The sequence below is a fragment of the Rhinatrema bivittatum genome, chromosome 7 (assembly GCF_901001135.1).
Source record: "Rhinatrema bivittatum chromosome 7, aRhiBiv1.1, whole genome shotgun sequence".
Taxonomy (NCBI): domain Eukaryota; kingdom Metazoa; phylum Chordata; class Amphibia; order Gymnophiona; family Rhinatrematidae; genus Rhinatrema; species Rhinatrema bivittatum.
The window spans coordinates 3,507,496-3,525,866 of NC_042621.1; the positions used below are offsets into that span (position 1 = coordinate 3,507,496).

At 42.5% G+C, this 18,371-nt stretch overlaps 1 long non-coding RNA gene across 6 annotated transcripts in view; it reads right to left on the minus strand.

Annotated features, from left to right (window-relative positions):
• Window positions 1-2,005: 2,005 nt before the first annotated feature.
• The window catches only part of LOC115094958, a 39,003-nt gene continuing 22,637 nt past the window's right edge, over window positions 2,006-18,371 (minus strand). For 2 of the 6 annotated variants that reach the window (XR_003857648.1, XR_003857650.1), the window contains 2 exons: window positions 11,763-17,933; window positions 9,946-10,945 (listed from right to left, as the gene is read on the minus strand). This is a non-coding gene — a long non-coding RNA (uncharacterized LOC115094958). Of the gene's footprint in view, window positions 2,060-2,714; window positions 2,772-9,945; window positions 10,946-11,762; window positions 17,934-18,371 lie in introns of those variants that run through there. The other 4 variants (XR_003857652.1, XR_003857651.1, XR_003857653.1 and 1 more) reach the window with 4 other exon arrangements.

Here is an 18,371-nt window from a genome sequence, read left to right on the forward strand (position 1 = left end):
TACAGCCCCATTTAAATAGTCTTAAAAGTGCTAACGTCACCCTACTCCATAGTCATCAATGAGGAAGCAATGATTAATAGATGGAAAATAGTGAATTTTCTTTTTTTTTTGTGCAATAAAGACTTTTACATTTATATAAAGAAAGAAAACATATTGTGCAGGCGTTAGTGAGTTGAAGTCAGAAAATAAAAACATACTGTGGAGGCAGTCGGCAGAAGAAACATGCAGTGCCTCTGTTCCGGTGCTTAAGCCTAGAAGGTAAGGGTACATGGGTCCAGAGGCCAACTCTTATCTTTTCTTCATAATCCCGCAGCCCCCTGATGATGGGTTCTTACCGACAGGGCCCAAAGTGTGTGGAGTGACTTTTTCACTTTTATCTGGAGAGGTCTTACCTCACTTTCCGTGGGAGGGATGTAAATGCCAACAAAATACTCTGGTTACTCAAATTGGGTGTTCAAAAGCACTTTACATATCAGTTGTTGGCACAAACAGCTTCATAGTCCTCCAACTTTCTTTACCTGAGCAAGGGTCTCTCAGTAGTTGGGGCAGGGAAAAACTCGCCTTCCAGGGCATGGAAAAGCAAGGTTTCCCAGATGGACAGAGGTATCCTAGCTGGGTGGCAAAATCCCCTTCCAAAAAGCACTGTCAGACATAGTGAAGACTCCAGATAGGGGTCTCCACATGTAATAAAAAGTTCTTATTCACAGTTCTCTCTCTCCAGATGACACACAGGATCTTTCAGAGGAAAGGTCCAGGCAGCAGGGAACGAAACTGCTCTCTTGGTTTTCCCCACTTCAGAGCATGCAGGTGTCAGCAAAGCTCTTACCCCCAAATCCCCAAAACAAAGTTTTCACTCATAAGTCCCAAAACTCTGGAATTCTCTTGCTACCAACCTTGGTTCGTGGGCTGGAGCAGGCAGAGTCCTGGGTACTCCAGAGTGAGGCTTCCCCATAATCCCTTCCCAGGCCAAGATCCTGGGGTCTCACAAAAAACTCCAAAAATCAGCAAAATCAAAGAAGCACTTCTGGGGACAACCCAACCAGACAGGGAGTATACTGGAAAGGATTCGTTTTCCACTTCCCTTGGATTCCAGACTGTGAGGCCTGGTCCCTGGGGTAGGCCCAAACCTCAAACAAGAAAAATGCTCCTGCTTCATCTCAACTCTAAACCAAAACTGCACTGCCACATTTTGCAGTAATGCAAAATGGTTTTATACCAGTAGGCGGCAGCTTCTGGAGAGATGCTATTCTGAGAGTGGTGCACCCTACCTCCACTACCTATCTCTTACTTCTAGCTGAAAAGGGTTCAGGAAGTAGGGCCATATATATTGGTGATCCCAAAGGGTCATCACACTCCCCCCCCCCCCCCTGCAGTTTGTTTTAAAATTTGAGGATGGGACATGCACACAAATTTTACAATTATACCCCATCATATTTATTTATTTTTAATTTTTATATACCGGAATTCCTGTATGCAATACAAATCAATCCGGTTTACATGTAACGAGAAGGTTGCCCTGGTCTGGGAGGTTAGACCGGGGTTTTTTTTTACATAGAACATTGAAACAATAACAATCAACCATTGAACATTATTACAAGGAGCATAGAAAGTAATAATAATATTTAACCAAATAACAAATAACAAATAACCTTATTCGTGTATTGAAAAGTATGTGTGTGTTCACCTTTTTTCAAGCAACTTTAGTAGCGTATATGGTCTACAGTAAGCGGTTATATAAAGGTGAATAAAGACTGTTAAATAGACATCCGAATAAGCAAGTACGGGAATGAAATTAAGTGTTAAGGTGTTAGTGACATCCTGCAATGGTTGGGTCTGAAGGTCAGGAGTAGGTGCCTAGTTACACTCTGGGAATTGGAACGCTTGCCTGAAGAGCCAAGTTTTTAACCTTTTTTTGAACTCTGGTAGATTGGGTTCGAGTCGTAGGTCTGGTGGGAGTGCATTCCATTGGTGTGGTCCTGCAGTGGAGAGCGCTCTTTTTCTTAGTGTTGATTTGGCAGGCGCTGCGACTAATGTGCCTTTGTAGGCGCTTCTGATGGGTCTGGAAGATAAGTGTGGGCGAAGTTGAGTTTGTAGAGATATAGGTGCGACGTTATGAATTGCTTTGTGAATGATGGTTAAGGTTTTATATAGGATTCTCTGTTTGATGGGTAGCCAGTGGAGGTTGCTCAAGATGGGGGTAATATGGTCATATGTACAGAAATGCATTCCAATGACTTCACACTATGAAACTCCACAACACACAAAGAATGTAATGATTAGGAGATCATATTATTCATTTCTGTCTGGGCTGGGCCCAAACCTGGACAGATTCTGCACCAGGTGTGGGAGCTAATATTCAAGGAATAAAGCTCCATCCTGAAGAAAAGAACAATTAAACACCCACACAACACATGCTGGATATGCAGAATATTCTTTGCGGAACATGCACCAATGGAAAACATTTGAAACCATTCTACTTAATATGTCTAGCGCAGGCTCCAAGAGCAAGAAGCCAAATATTGAGCATGACACCTAGTGCTCTACTACTTTCCTACAAAGAGGACTTTACACTCTAAAGAACACCTCTTCTTGTCCATGCACCCATCATTCGTGGTGTCACCATGCCATGTCTTCAAGTTGCAGTTCCTAAAGTCAAACACAAAGCAACATTAGAATGAAATATAGAATGAAATTCCCAAATACAAAACACTCACTGCTAGGTAATGGTGGACGTTCTCACAATCCTGGTGCAGCAGAACTCTCTCACCATCCTGTAAATGCAATTTGAACCATTTAATTACATTTGAGGTAGATAAATACAAAACACATATGTCCTAACTTATAATCCTCCGTCTTTTCTCTCTTGGTGTTTGGAAAGCAGATAATATTTTCCACACACTGAAGTGACCCAAATTACTGTGGAGGCAGCAGGGTCCTAGCCAGCATGTACTGTACCTACATGTCCTGTGTTATGGTTCCACCTGCTGTGCAGCCTCCCCCTCCATTCCCCTGGTGAAGCATGCTCACAGCTGCGCAAGTTACCTTCTCATTGATCACCTGATGCCTTAGGCCCAGGCCTACTTAACCCAGTCAGTCCAGTCCCTCAGTGCCTCTTCATGTAGTCACCTCAGCTCCTTGACCTGGCTAGCTTTGCCTTGTTATTTTACTTTGCCTTGTGGCCTACCCAAGTCTCCTGCCTTGCCTTGTCACCTGTCTTTGTCTTCTACCTTGCCTTGCATCCTGTCTTGACCTCCTGCCTTGCTCTGTAGCCTACCTTGGCTTCCTGCTGTGCTCTGTGGCCTTCCAGGCTTCCTTGCCTTGCTCTGTGGCCTTCTAGGCTCTCCTGAGCCTACCTATCCTGCTTGTGGCCTTCAGGCTTACTAGGGTTACCTTGCCCTATCTCATGCTCTGTAGAGCTTTCTTATTTACTGTTGTGTCTTAGTCCTGTCCATGTCTAGTCCTTGTCCGGTCCTGTCCTTGCCCTGTCCCTGTTCAGTCCTGTCCTATCAGTCCAGTTCAGTCCATTGTCTGTTTCCTAAGCCTTGACTTGGTTCAAGCCCTGCCTGTATCCAGCCCCTGCCTATCCTCAGTACCCGTCTTGCATTCAGTCCTGCCTATATACAGCCGTTGCCTATTCTCAGTACCAGCCTTACTGTCAGTGCCTGAATCCAGCTCCCATTCAGTACCTGAGTCCAGCTCCCAGCCTGTGTTTGAATCCAGCTCCCAACCAGTACCTGGACTCAGCTCTTAGCCAGTGCCTACATTCTGCTCCCATCCAGTACCTGATTCCAACTCCAGCCTGTACACAGCCTGCTCTAGCCATGATGTTATGCAGAAAACAAGTCCTACTGGCCCCAAGGACCCAAGGGTTCAAACTATGGGGGGAGGGGGCTGGTTAGACAGAAGACCATCTCCGATCCTGTTCTGCAGTCCTGTACTGCTTCTGCCAGGGTGCTCCCTGATTTCAGCCTGCCAGTCCGTTACATCCTGATGACAAACAGCATAGCTACGCCACCACTCTTATCCTTAGGACAACACTCCTGATGATGGCCCATTCTTCAACTTCTGGCTGACTGAATGGCTTTTTGATAAGGGGTCAAGCCCTCTTTCATACACACATCTCCCATAACCTGAGGAAGCAAAAGTTAAGATTGCAACCCTTAAAATCAGAACTGGATGACAAGATCTTCACTGCAAAAGATGCAGGAAAATAAGATAAACATGAGATACAAGTCCAGACTGCCAAAGACCCACCCTATAAAAGGGAAAAGTTATTCTTTGCAATGTCTCTTGAAATGAAACCAAGGAACACACTTTTTTTCAAACATTTTTGCTATTTTATTTTGTAGCTTTTTTCAATTTTTTTCAAAATGTAGCTTCAAAACTCAAAGTCCTTAGCTTTGTTGAGGAAACGACCAGCATGGTCTTCTTACCCAATTGGTAGGGTTGGAACAAAGTCTTTTTAGAACAAAGTCCAAGCAAAGTTCCAAGTTGGTCCCATGGAAGCAGAATATCCTAGGCACGTGCCAAAAACCCCCCAAAACAAAAACAGCAACATGACAGATTGCACACACAGAAAAAGACAGAGTCTTTTTACAGTTCTCTTCTCAGTTCTTCAGCTGGGGTAACTGGATTCAACTGGAACAAGGAATACAATGCAGCAATAGCAGCAATGATGCAGGAGGCAGTGAGTGAGTTCCTTGCAACAAGACTCGGTTCACATGATGTCTTTCCTTCTTACTTCTCCTCCTCTGGCTCTGCGTTGGGGTTGAAATCTGTTTCCAGCTCCTGTCCCTCCAAATCCCAAGGGAGAAGATGGTCCTCTTCTTGCACTTAAAAACCATCCGCTCCAAGGTGCTCACAATCTGGAGTCCTGGCACGGCCAATGACAGTAACACCCAACCCGCCTTCTCAATAGATGTTGGCTGCCTAGAGGCAGGATTACAGGCTACGGACGCTGTAGGGCACAACATTCCAAGCACTCCCCTCATCACCTGGCACTCTCTCAGAGATAGATGAATCTTCCTCTGAGAGAGAAAGACAAGTAAATTCAGTGTGCTTCAGCAACCTCGGTGGAGATGCTGTTCTGAGAATGATGCACCCTCCCTCAACTACCTATCACTTTCTGCTAACTCAGGATTCAGGAACTAAGACCATTTAGTGGTGATCCCAATTGGTCACCGCATAACAAAAGTGGGTTTTTATACAGCCAAACGTGCTTAATAACTGTAATGGGGAGCAAGCGGGTACTACCATAGCGGTCTTCTGAGCCAGCAGATGTATATTGGAATTGAGCTAACAGTTGTTGCAGGAAGGGATACCTTCAAATACCCAACTAGAATGCCTCAGCATCCCTTACAGTATTCACGTCACACTTCATCACACTTGTCCAGCAGAACTCCATTGGAAACATCCTGATCACATATGTTCCGTGCCTTAATGTGCAGAGATCATCATACACACCCCAGAACTTCTCCTTTCTCACACCATTGCATAGTTGGTTGGGTTGAAACAAGACCTAAGATCCATCAAGTCCACCCTTGTTCAGATTGCTGTGATGAGTATTCTTTTTTTTATTCTGACATATCTCATCTCCTTGCATGGCAGATGCTATTCAGCAAACCTTGAGCTTTGGTGCTCTGGATTACCAAAAGATTGTGCATGAATAGCAGCCAAATTGATTAGCTTTCTCCTTTTAGAACTTTACTGATTTTGCCAGCTTCCGCCATGAAGAGAATCACTGTGGGGGCTGGGTTCAGGGTGGGAGCGCACTTCGGGTGGATGTGGTGAGAAAAGATATCTACGTCCCATGTCTTTGTATGCAGGCCTACACTGCACAGCCGAGAAGATGCCCTCTTCCCTTCTCTTTCTATGCTGCACTGCTAATGCATTCAATAGGCCTGGCTGTCCTTTCTCCCTTCTATGGAATAAAGATGCAGCGTGCTGTTAAATGTAGACTGCTGCCTTGTAACAGCAGCAGCAACCTGACTCTACACATCAAGGATATTTTAGTAAAACGAACCTTGCTTTAGGAATTATCTCCAGTTTACCAGTTGCATGTCCAGCTCTCTTTTTTGTGTGTCAAGAAAAGTAACTTGCGTCCCCATTCTAACCTCAGCCATTGCAGTTATAGTCCTCCACAGGAGGCCACCAACTGTAGCTTCTTTGAGAAGGCAATGCAGAGGCACCCTGAATTACACCTGCATCACTGTGGTGCAGGGGCTGGGATCCCGATCCCCCTGGGAGCTGGGAGCACTGCCTCAGCAGTAGCTCCAGTTCTGGCTAGCTGGCCTGGCGAACAGAATCCAGATCTCGGGATCACACCCAGGTCTTCCACATGGCTGTCCGCAGCAATGCCACTACCAAGTCATTGGGCTGATTCCTGCAAATAACAATTTGATGGTCCCACTAAGTGAAGAAATAATTATTTTAACAGGTCTTCACAGGGTGGTAGATGCATGGAACAGCTTCTCTACGGAGGTGGAGAAGACCAAGGATAGTATCTGAATTCAAGGAAGCACAGGACAAGCACAGAGGTTCTCTGAAGGAGTGATAAGCATAGTAAAGCTGAATAGTTGGTATGGATGGCCAGATTGAGTTGTTATGGTCGTTATCTGCCATCATATTGTATGTTTCTATTTCCTTCAGATTGAAGTGTCCTAAATGAATTTTCTTTATCAAAGCCACTTTTGAATAGTTGTGTTTAATATGTAAGAATCTATAAGGTCTTTTTACTAAGGTGTGGACACACATTAGTGAATGGGCATCAATAGAAAAAATAGGAACTACAATAAATAATCTGCATTAGTATACATTGTCGTGTACCACACATTAGTAAAGAGACTGCTACATTTGGTATGGATGCAAGAGAAAACGTTTTTTGGGGGGAGGTTGAAAGATGTTGTGTTTTAAATAAAATAAAAGTTAATCGAGCTAAATGAAATAACAGATATTACGGTTTCCATTTCATGTTCTTGCAATCCATTTTAAACCAGTTTTAAATGTGTTCTAAGTAATGGAAGACAGCTCCACTTGCATTTTAAAACTGGTTTCCAAACTCTTTTAAAAGAAAGTGTTAGGTATGGCTTGCACCCTCCCTTATCTTGATGCAAGGGAAGAGCATTGTACAGGTTCATAGAAACAAGGGTCAACCAACAAGCTGTAGGCCAGACCTGTTTAATGGACTAATTCATTACATTTGCAACCAGCTGCTAGCTGTACTATACTCCCTTGATTAGATCGGTACGTACGAAAGTGCACGAACTCGACTCATCCTGATTGGAATAGCACTATCTACAAGCTTTTGCCTCGTGTTGAAACAAAGGTCTGCCAGGTATCCACACTAAAGCAAATTCAGTTGCTGAAAGGCCTCTTTGTGAACTAAGAAATCTCTTCCAAGCTTGCCTGCAACCGAATAATGTTACATGTTTATTCTCTTGCAATGTACTTTTTGCCTCGTGTATCTCGGGTTTTATTACGAATCAAACTGGAAACGCCTGTTGTCTTGTTTTTTTATGGGAATTCGAGTTGAGTTTTGTATGCCTGCTGCCACATAAAAGGGCTGGGCCATCATCTGCGGCTGGCCTGATTAAAAAGACTCGGCGATCTCTAATTAAAGTCGTTCAGCGGATTCTTTTCAAAGAAAACCATCAAAATAGCATTTGTGACTCATTACAATTATAACAATGAGACTGTGAAAGACAATGGGTAAATGTAGACTAGCAGTAAACTTTCTTCCAATAGCATAAGATACACAAACATACATTTGATTTTACTATATTTGAGCTTGCATCTCCCTTACATTTTTCACCAATTGCATATTTTTGTTTAAAAAAGGGGATCGGTACCTCTATTTCATCGTATGTGATGAAACTGAAAAGTGTAAGTCATCCATTTAAGTATCAGAGATAGCCCGGCTCTTCCATTTCTCATCGTGGGCAGATATATATTTACAGTAACTTCATTTTAAATTATCTTTGAAATGTTGGATATATTGAGACGTATCTGATGATATAATAAGTCCAGGACACCAGTGCTAGGTCTTCTTTCTACTGATTTACTTTCACTGACTCTTGCTTGGTCCGATTTGCACTCAGTTTATACCAACTAATACAGGGCACGTAAGGGATGTATTGGTTACATTTCTGAGGGATAATGATGTTTGTTATATCTTCATTAGTGCAGCCATGAGAACCGCTGCTTCTAATTCTGGCAAGATTTAAACCTGCTCGTGGCATATAAGTGCTCGAAAGAGAGGGCAGGGCGGGCGCTTCCATCAGGCAAACTAGGCGATTTCCTAGAGCCATGGTGCTCAACCTTTCCCCCATCGTGACACACCTGACAGAGCACGCTGACATGTGTGACGCACTGCTCATTGCAATTCACGGCGGAAATAAAAAATAAAGATCCAGCATTATTGTTATTGTCAAGAATGACACGAGGACTCTGTCTGAACAGAAATTGCATAAATAGTAAACCTCCCATACCAAAATCCCAACTTCCAGCACTCAAACAGTAACCACCTTACCTAGGAAAAGGCAACGTTGAAAGTGTTACACCAGGCCTTAAGGCACCAATACACTTCCTGTTAGGAAAACGGACCTCTAGAAAGGAGTCCCATCTGCCGCGGGGGCTGATGTGGCTCCTCTTTTGCTCCGCGCTGCGCTGCTCTTCTTCGGGCCTGTGCTGCCCGCCATAGCATGGTCTCTTCTTGCGCGCGTGGCTGCTGCACGCCACTTCCTCTTCCGGGCCATGGGGCGGCGGGAAGAAGAGACCATGCTGGTGCCGCTGACTCCAGCTCTCCTGCTTCGTTTCACCCGGGCTATCAGCATTTTAAGGTTGAGCACCGCTGTCCTAGATCACCAACATTTGGGGGGGGGGGGGGGGGCAAAATCCTGCCAGCATGATGCCCAGAGGGGGTGCTGTGCCAGAACCAATAACACCATATTAAATATATGCACCTAATAATACAAATATGAGTTTTTCCCCCTTTATTGTGTTCCAAGTTTTACCCATGTATTCTGATCCAAGTTTTATGCCCTGTTCTATGTAATTGCATTCTCACATGCCTGTTTTTCAGTTACAATGTAAACTGAGACGATATGTAAAATTTTACAGGAATCCCGGTATAAAAAAATGTTAAATAAATAAACAAATAAATCAATCAATCCCCAAAGGCAGCGCTGTGCTGGAGCTAGTGCCACTAGAAGGAGGGAATGTTGTGCTGCAGCTGCCGCCAATAGGCAAGTTGGGAGAAGGGGATGCATGACCCAAGGTTCACCCAGGGCACTAAATAATCTTGCACTGGCCCTGTTAGTTGATGTTTATGGATCTCACAGAGATTAGCTGACGGAGAATCCTATTAATGGCGTAAAGTTCTATTAGCCGTACAGATCACACAGACATTGCCTCTGTAGACGTGACCTGTACGGTGGTCTCAGAAGCTCACGCATTGTCATCGTTTCTGCAGGTCCAATAAAAAGTGCCAGAACTGTTTAATAAAGACAGGATGCTTCAACTTAGGCCCTGTGAACAAGTTAAATGATTATGCTAACACTTTCTTTTTTTTTTTGGTCCAAGTTTGAGTATGAAGTAAAGATATCTATATACCTATATCTATAGTTTGCTACTTTTGGGCCTGATTTTAAAAAGCATTTACTCATGTAAAACTGAGCTTTACATGAGGCAGTGTACTTTACTCAATGGCTTTTGAAAATTGCTACAATGGTAGTTAACATTTACGTGCAGAACTCCTTTTGAAAATTACCTCCTATGTGTTCTTTGGACGACTTTTAATCAGCTTCATCATGAGGTCATGGTTTTATTTTTTTCCATTTTATTTATTTATTTAGTTTTAAAATATGTATACTTTATTATTTATTTATATACTACTTATCAATTACCAAGTGGCTTATAATAAAATAGTCATAATAAGTAAAACAAACATAATTAAAACATTTTATAAAACCATAATATAATAAAAACAGTAACAGTAAGAAGTTGAATACATGGCAGATTACCAATTAGCTGCATCAACATTTTAAAAAACACCTCCAGTTACCAAGTAATTGCTGTATGAAATTACATATTTCGCTTAGAATGAGATCCGTGCTGTGGCTTGTAGTTGAGATTTTAAAAACATAGCAAAACATAAACACATTATATCATAAAATGCAAAGAATAAAAAATATAAAATTACATTAAAACACCCATATAAACAAACATTGATAGACACAATCCACCAGGACATTATTGCTAAAGTACTGTCAGACCAACAGCTCAATTACAGAACTCGTGACCCTTCATATACTATTTGAGACAGGAGGGCCTTCACCTGCTTGCGAAATTCTTTAATATCCTCAACAGCCCATAAAGAGACCAGCAAAGTGATCCATAAAGAAGGGCGTGCTGCAGGGAAAGCTCGGTGACGAGTTTCATAAAAATGAGCATCCCTTAACCGTGGGAACCTCATGTAAAACTCTTCCCTGTGAGCTTAAAGTATGGGGGCGTTATGTAAAATCTGAGCAAACCGGAGAGGTAGGATGGAGCATCTTTGTTTCAGAGCTTTAAAAATTAAAACCTAGACCTTAAATTCCACACACTACTCTTAGGTTTGTGTTCTGATTCTTAAATGTAATCCCTGAGGTTCGAAGGCCTTGTTGGCATAATCATGTTCAAGCCTACTCAGTTCTCTGCTGCCCCAGTAAGGGCTGGGATGAAGCTGGCTCTCTTGGAGAGTGGAGGCATCGCCCACCGTGTTCTGGTTTCTCTGTTAAGACTAGGGTGACCCCCCATGGCTCCAGGTTATAAATCAGGTCCTAGTTTTTTCAACACCCGAAAAACTGGCAGAAGGCTTTGAAACGAGGGGTGACGCACCCGTTCCTTCTGGCCTTGAGTCATCCTGAGCTGCCTTCACCCAGCAGGCTGACTCCACCGAAGAAGAGAGCTGTGTAAGAGTGGAGAGCAGAATGGGGTTACGGTGGGCTTGCTGTTTTATTTTTGTCTGGGAACAGTTTTTTTTTTACACTGAGAATAAATAACAGCAGCTTTTTATAGAAAACAACTCCAGGGGACACAGTAGGAGAAATCCAGATTGAATCACTTAAAACCTAGGATCTGACTGGCAGCCTCTCCCCCTATTTCTTTAATTAGATAGTGCAGTAATATTCTGCTGAAAGCAATTACGCTGTAGATCTTCCCACACACAGGCAATGTCCATTAGCGTTCAGGAAGACTGTCTGTAAAAGGAGTAAGTGATCACTTACACTCTGCAGCTTTTCTTCTGAGGGATTTTTTTTTTTTTGTTGGTCTAGGAGAAATAAGACCGGCTTTCTAGATTTCAAAATTCAGTCATAGAAAAACAAGTTTTCTCTTCTCTTAATTCTAAAGAAAAAAATGCACTTAGCAGGGAGCTGTCCCTTCTTTGCACTGAGGTCATAAAGCAAAACTTTGTTTTCCCATGGAGGACAAGATCAAACAAATCTGCCTTATAAATATGAGCAGATTGATTCTGACGCTTGGTCATCCTCTTCCCCTTCTTTCTAAATGACCCCACGTCAATAGAACCTTTTGTAGAAAGGGGAGGAGATAAACCGAATTCAAACTGATTTCCTTTCCAGCCAGCCCCCCCCCTCCATCACCACCACCCTCCCCTCCCCCCCCCCCCCCCGACTAAGTCAACAACCCTGGTCTAAGTTATTGATGGAAGAAAGCAGCAATTCCTAGGCGGTTTCCTTGGCGTGTGATAGAAGCTCCTAAGTTACCTGTACGTTCCATAAGACCTCTCAGGTATGCAGCTCAATCCTCAGCAAGTCCTGCAGAGTTCTGGTAGCCATGTTGGACTCTTAAAAACCTGGATTATTTGCAAGTTCTGATTCATTTTATCTTGTCGACATATTGTGGACATCTGAAGATGGGACATAATTTTTATGTGGGTTCAATAAAAGTTATCATATCTTACAAGAATTCAGACTTTGGCAAGTATTTTATTTTTATAGGAGGATCATAATTAGTGATGTATCATAGCAACTGAACAAGTAAGTTAGATTTATGTATATGCTTGAACTTGATTAAAATTATTTGAGTTCCACCCCTTATGGGTTAGAAATAACCTTCATGAAATTTGTCAAAATGACTCTTATACCTGGACTTGACCATCAACATCCATGAGGAGCTGTTTTGTGCTTACTTCATATTTGGAAGCAATGATCTGGGTAAGAATACTTCCATATTGAATTAATCGCTTTCTATAGTGGTACAGCTATGCTGATGGCATACAGTAAATTATATTTCAATTTTGTGGGCTGGCTATTTATTGGGTAAAGGAATGTTATCCAAGGGAAACAGTTCTTGCCATGGGAGGCAAATTTCCCATGTATAACATTGTGCATTTAAAATATGGGCAGAGGGACTATTTTTTTTTATTAACTCCACAAATCTAAACACACCATTATTTGGAAAAAAGCTGATCGACTTTTCAGAATATAGAATATTTTAAAGCAGCGATAGGAAAGAAATATATGTCCAAAGTAGTTTGAGCTGGTGTCAGAACAACAGATAACTATATTGACACAGCTTGCTGATCTCCATCTAGAGGAAATCTAACAAATCTTTGATGTCCTATGAGGTAAATTGATCCACCATTTTCAGCCATGGGCAATTAGGTATTTTGAGCCCCAATGAGCATATAGACAGATAGATAGAGTGAACATTTTCTGCTTTTGATGTCTCAGGGAGAACACCATTCAGTCAGGTGAGAGTCTGAGGGCATCCCTTGAATCTTCATATTCCAGGACAGAGAAGGAGGATGTCCCTAAGCGTAGGATAAAGCTGCACGCCCCATAGATGGGTAAGCCCTGCCAGTCATCCCACAGCAGTAGTATATGTTTACGGGGATCCAAAGAAGCACATGTGGCTTTTCAGGAGATTCTTAATCTGTGCTTCATCAGCGTAATGTAAGAGAAGACTGAAGGGAACGCAAACCTAAGTAGAAAGCAGAATGGTATTTACATTGGCCCACAATAAATATGTTAACAAAAAAAAAAAAAGTTGGAAAAATGGCATGCATGCCTGATTTTGACAAAAACCATGTTTGAGTTTAGTACAGTGGAGAAATTGTTCAAGAACAATTCATCCTTGAGAACATATTACCCTCTAACACTTCCAAGGTCAGTGAGCGCTTGGCTCATCTGAAGCATGAGTGCTGCCTGGAAAAATGAGACAGCCCCTCCTGGCTGATCTAACTTGCACATACTTCCTTTCTGAATAAGCTCTCAGAAATTTGTGCACAGGATATTAATTAGTGTGCATTGTTCTGTCCTTCTTCCTACATTATGCTCCTCCCTGAACTTCTAGGCTAGCATTTTTCCTCCTGCCGTAATGATAATGACCCACCAAACTAATCCCTGGGCTGTAACAAAATTATACAAATAATACTTACTTTTTACAGAGCACTCCTGTAACTGTTTAGGGACCAGGAGCTAACTGGGAAATGTAGGAATGGAAAAGGTGTACAGCATGAAAAGTAACCAACAACAACAACTAAGAAACAGCCTCAAATGGTTGAAACCTACTTCAAAGGGTTAAAGAGAAGTGGCGACCGAATCCTGTACAGGGACTAAGTTGCCTCTGAAGGAGGGTCCCTGTGCTGGAAAGGAATGTTTGAGTATTGAGCACAATGGACCTTATCTAAGAGATTCAAAAGATTCCCAAAAGTGCAAAGAACTGCAGTTACTGTGTTAGTCCAAAAAACTTTGATTTTGTTTAGAGTGTGTGTGTGTGTGTGTGTGTGTGTGCATGTATGTGTGTGTGCATGTATGTGTGTGTGGGGGTGTGGGTGGGGGTGTGTGTGTGTGGGTGTATGTGTGTGTGTGGGTGTGGCTGTGTGTGTGTGTGTGTGGGTGGGTGTATGTGTGTGTGTGTGGGTGTGGGTGTATGTGTGTGTGTGTGTGTGTGTGTGTGAGAGAGAATCACCTGAACTACCACGGCAGACTCCAGAAAGCCTGGAATAGGTGTTGCCACTTTTATTCTACTGGTATTCCCAGATTTGGGGCAACCCAAGCAGGAACTATAGGAAAGATCAGTATTTCCTTCCTCTCTTTAAATTAACCAGGATAATTGCTCATCCTAGACCACACATTTCTGTGGTATTTCACCAAATCATGGCCATCTTACGTGGTTTGGGGCTTGGATGAGCCCAGTCTCTCTACGGCCAAGTCAGTCTGTGGTTTGGCTAATCCAAACAATCTCATTGTGTCTCCACACAGAGGTTCCAGCAAAGGCTTTCCGCTCTCCCTGGCTTGCAGTTTTTGTAGTCTCTGAGAGGTGCTCTCTGGCCAACACTGCTGCCTCGCACGAGACCACAATGTCCACAGTTGTGAGGAAGGTTCTAAATGTCTTTTTCATGACTCTTAGCAGGTTGGTGTGCTGATCAGTGGTCCAGAGACTTGGCTGATGATCCAGTTTGCAAAAAGGTACTCATTTTATATATATTATACCGGAGATAGGTTCTCTCACATTGAGTTTGGAACACCCATCCATGGACAGAGATACAACGTCAACATACTATAATTATACTCTTAGTCAAGAGGACAATGTTCTGCACAGCTCTGTACCTGAGGAAGCAATTTTACAGGAAAAGCAACAGCTAATATCAACACTACAATATTAAACATTTTCCCCTCAAACTAATTTGAAATATTATTTTCTAAGAGTAAGATTTTGTATAATTCTTTTTAAGATGGAAGATTCTTACTGGTGATGGTGATCGTTTACTACTGCTTGTTTACAATTCTGTAAGCCAGCAGATAGGTACAGTTCTGATAAAACAGAAGTGCCATAAGTAACAACAGTAACAACTGTAATAATGTCCATCTTCACTGGCTCTCCATCTTGCTCAGATGTCTTTGAGATCCTACTGCTTGCTTCGGCTCTCTTAATCATAGAGATGAAAGGTCATGAAGCCTAGCTTTAAAAAAAAAAAAAAGCAGCAGAATACACTACTATACCAGAAGTTGCGCAGTAAACAAAGGGTATGATTATATGAAACCTCCAGGACCAGGAGCCCTCTGCTCAGGTGGTCAGCAATGATTACAGCAAAACATCGCAGCATGCCCAGAAGAGGGTAATTTAAAGCAACTTTATCCAACTGTAAAAATAAAACTTTACTGAGTAAAATTGTAAAGGGTTATGTATGGAAAAGTATGCACATGTTTTCAGTTTCACGTACACATTTGCCTGTGCAAAAAAAGGGTGGTCTAGGTTGTTCCAACTTAGGGCCAAGAGGTACTTACGCAAGTTGCTAATTTATAAGAGATTTACTGGAGAACATGTGGCAACTTATTCCAGCAATTGTACACCTGCTAATGAGCTCGTGCAATTGACATCAAACTCATCTGTTGTCTGCTGTTTTTGGGTGGGAGGTCTGAGTGAACTGGGGGAATTAAGGGTAAAATACTAGGAGGGTCTCAATGAGCTGGTAATAGACTTGGTGAACTGGCAGAGGTATTGACAAACTGGTGATGTCAAGCATGTGCACATATTTCAAAATGTACCTACTTCCCTGCATAAATTGTGGTTTTCTGCGCATAAAATATATGTGCATATAGTTATAAAATGGAGAAGGTAAGCGCTTTCAATGCATTGCAAATAGTCATGCGTACTGAGGTGAACTATGCTGCATTTTATAAACTGTGCAGATCCAATCACGTGAATAGGTATGAAAGTCTTCCTTCAAGTATCTCCCTGGGAAAACATGGCAACCACCACACTACAAAAGAAAGAAACTTGAACATTATTCACTGACAGATAAAAGCCTGAAGTAGTCACTTTTCTAGCATTAAAAATATATAGATTTAGAAAAATGAAAGCGTATGTGTCGTCGCTGGGTACAGGGCTTACTTTCCAGCCAAACAGTTTTCACTGGACAGTCTTTGTGGTCCATGGCAAGTGCACTGTAATTGGTTGTAGGCGCGAGGTCTTCAGAAGACAAACTTTCTATCTAGTGCAGCCCAAAGAAAGAAAAACAAACAAACTGCAGCATCAATGGTGTTTTCGCAGCAGGGGGGTGTTTATCACTGTCGCCCTAAGCAGGGGCATCAGAGGCTTCAACTCTGTTTACTAGACAAGCCAGTGGAAGGAAAAGTGTGTGTGTGTGTGTGTGTGTGTGTGTGTGTGTTTGTGCTGGAAGGAAGGTGCACCTGCCGATAACTGCAAGTGTGATCTGTAGAGGCCAGGGATTAGTTTTTACTGCAATAAATGCCACTCAGATGAAGGGAGCTTAGTAAATATTTAGTTAAAATCGTGTGGTTGTTGTTTGTTGAATGCACAGAAATAAAGATTAATACATTTACAAAATCAGATGAAACTGGTCTAACAATTCATTTCTTACATGTTAATCCAATTTAAAAAAAAAAGGTATCAACTCATATTATTATTTTTTGCTCGTTAACCTTTATTTCTGTAAATATATAGGCAAGGATCTCTGTATTTTGTTTATCAAAATATTGTCATCACTTGGAGGGCTGAGTTAGCCAAATCCTGACATGCTGTTTCATCACTTTTTTTGCAGCAGATAAAGAACATCAAACCTTAAATGATATTTCCAGTCCACCACTATTCTAGGATTTGCTTAATGTTATATACCAGATGTGTCTAAACTTAATCCATTGGCTACTGATAATTGTGCTAATCAGGGGTGAAATGTGTTGCTCCTGTTTTGCAAACCTGATATTGTTTTTTGGTGAATTCTGCAGAAACTGGCAATGCCTTTTTTTTTGGTATATTGAACTGGTGTTCATAAATATTTCCTTATCAGATTTTTTTGGATAGTTTGGAAGGCAGCTCTGGTTCGTCCTGGGCTGCCAAAAATAATATGGGTCCCAGGTGAGCTGGGAACGTGATCCCCTCCCCCCATCTTTTCTTTTAATTGGCCGTTTCTCAATTTAAATGTAAAAAAATAAATAATCTCCCTTCCTGCGACTCCTCGTGCATCACTAGGACAATGGATCAATAGCGATCCTGGCTGGCCACGGCACACAAGGACACCTTTTCCATTTCGGCTCCTCCCTGGCTCCTATTTATATTCGGACGTCCCCTGTACTGACCTTCCTCCCTGTAGTGTAGAACTTCTTCCACACTCTCACCCTTCCCTCTCTTGTCTTTTGGTGGTGGGTGATGGAATATTGCTGGTTGTATTTTGATGTTTCTTTCAGTCTGCATGCTATTTTGTCACAGCAAGCAGGGTACCTGAGCAGGAAATGTAGACTTTGCATGACTTGGGGGTTTCTTGGTGTCGTACTGTGCTGTAGGGCCTGGGCTCAGGGGCCTGAGGTCACATGGCCTACACTACAGGTCAAGTGAGCGGGGGGGGGGGGGGGGTAGTGTTAATTTGCTGGGCTGCGGTGGCTGACCCACCAGGCCCGGTGTGTTGGAATGCTCTCTGCAGATTATATATGGTGATTATATTGTTTGGCTCGGGTACTTGATTGTATTAAAGCTGTGGCCTTTGACCCCCCAAACTTGTGTTTATATAGAGTTATTTATGTGTGTGAGAGATAGGGGGAGAGATGAGTCTCTGGCGTCTTCATATTATAGCAAGAAAGGGCTCGTTCAAACCATGGTCTGAGGCCATGAAGAGGATGCTTGCTACCTGTTGTAGGGGAGGACAGGTGGAAGCCTGACATAAGGCCAATCTGATTGACCGAGTCCACCTATTCCAGCCTTCAGATTCTCTCTCTGTGTTGGGGGAATGCCTGCAAAAGAGTTCAGGAAAGACAATATTAGGATACTCACCCATCCCTAGTGGTTAATTACTCATGGATACAAGGGAAATAGGAAACAGTGCTCCCCGAAGGGCAGAATGATCCAACACTTGCATTAGTTTTATTCCACTTGTCCGGTGCAAAACAACTTTGGATTTAAATGCAGCATTTCTCCTATTGGAAAAAAATGGGATATTTAGCACAATTTTTTCATGGGAATGAATGAAAACTCTGGCCCAAAGGATCTCTTTACAATCAATCCTGTGCTTGGATAGCCACCACATAAACGTAGTGGGGCTCATTTAGAACTCATTAATACCAGTGCTAATGAAGAAACCCAACCTACAACCCGGCACTCATTTTGTCAATATGTTCTTCGTGCTAGGAATAAAGGGAGCTGTTTAACAGGGGTCATGATTTGCTGCTCGACAGCAGAGCTTTCTAGAGGACCTTGATTTTAAAACTGAAAGCAAGGTGCACCAGGACTTGCTAAGAAAAAAAATGAGGCTGGCCAAGCCCTTCCTGAGCACCGCTGCAAAAGCCGGACAAGAGTGGCAGGAGGAAAAAAAGTTACGAAAAGATCCTCAGTTCTGAAAGGAAACGTTTCTTTTT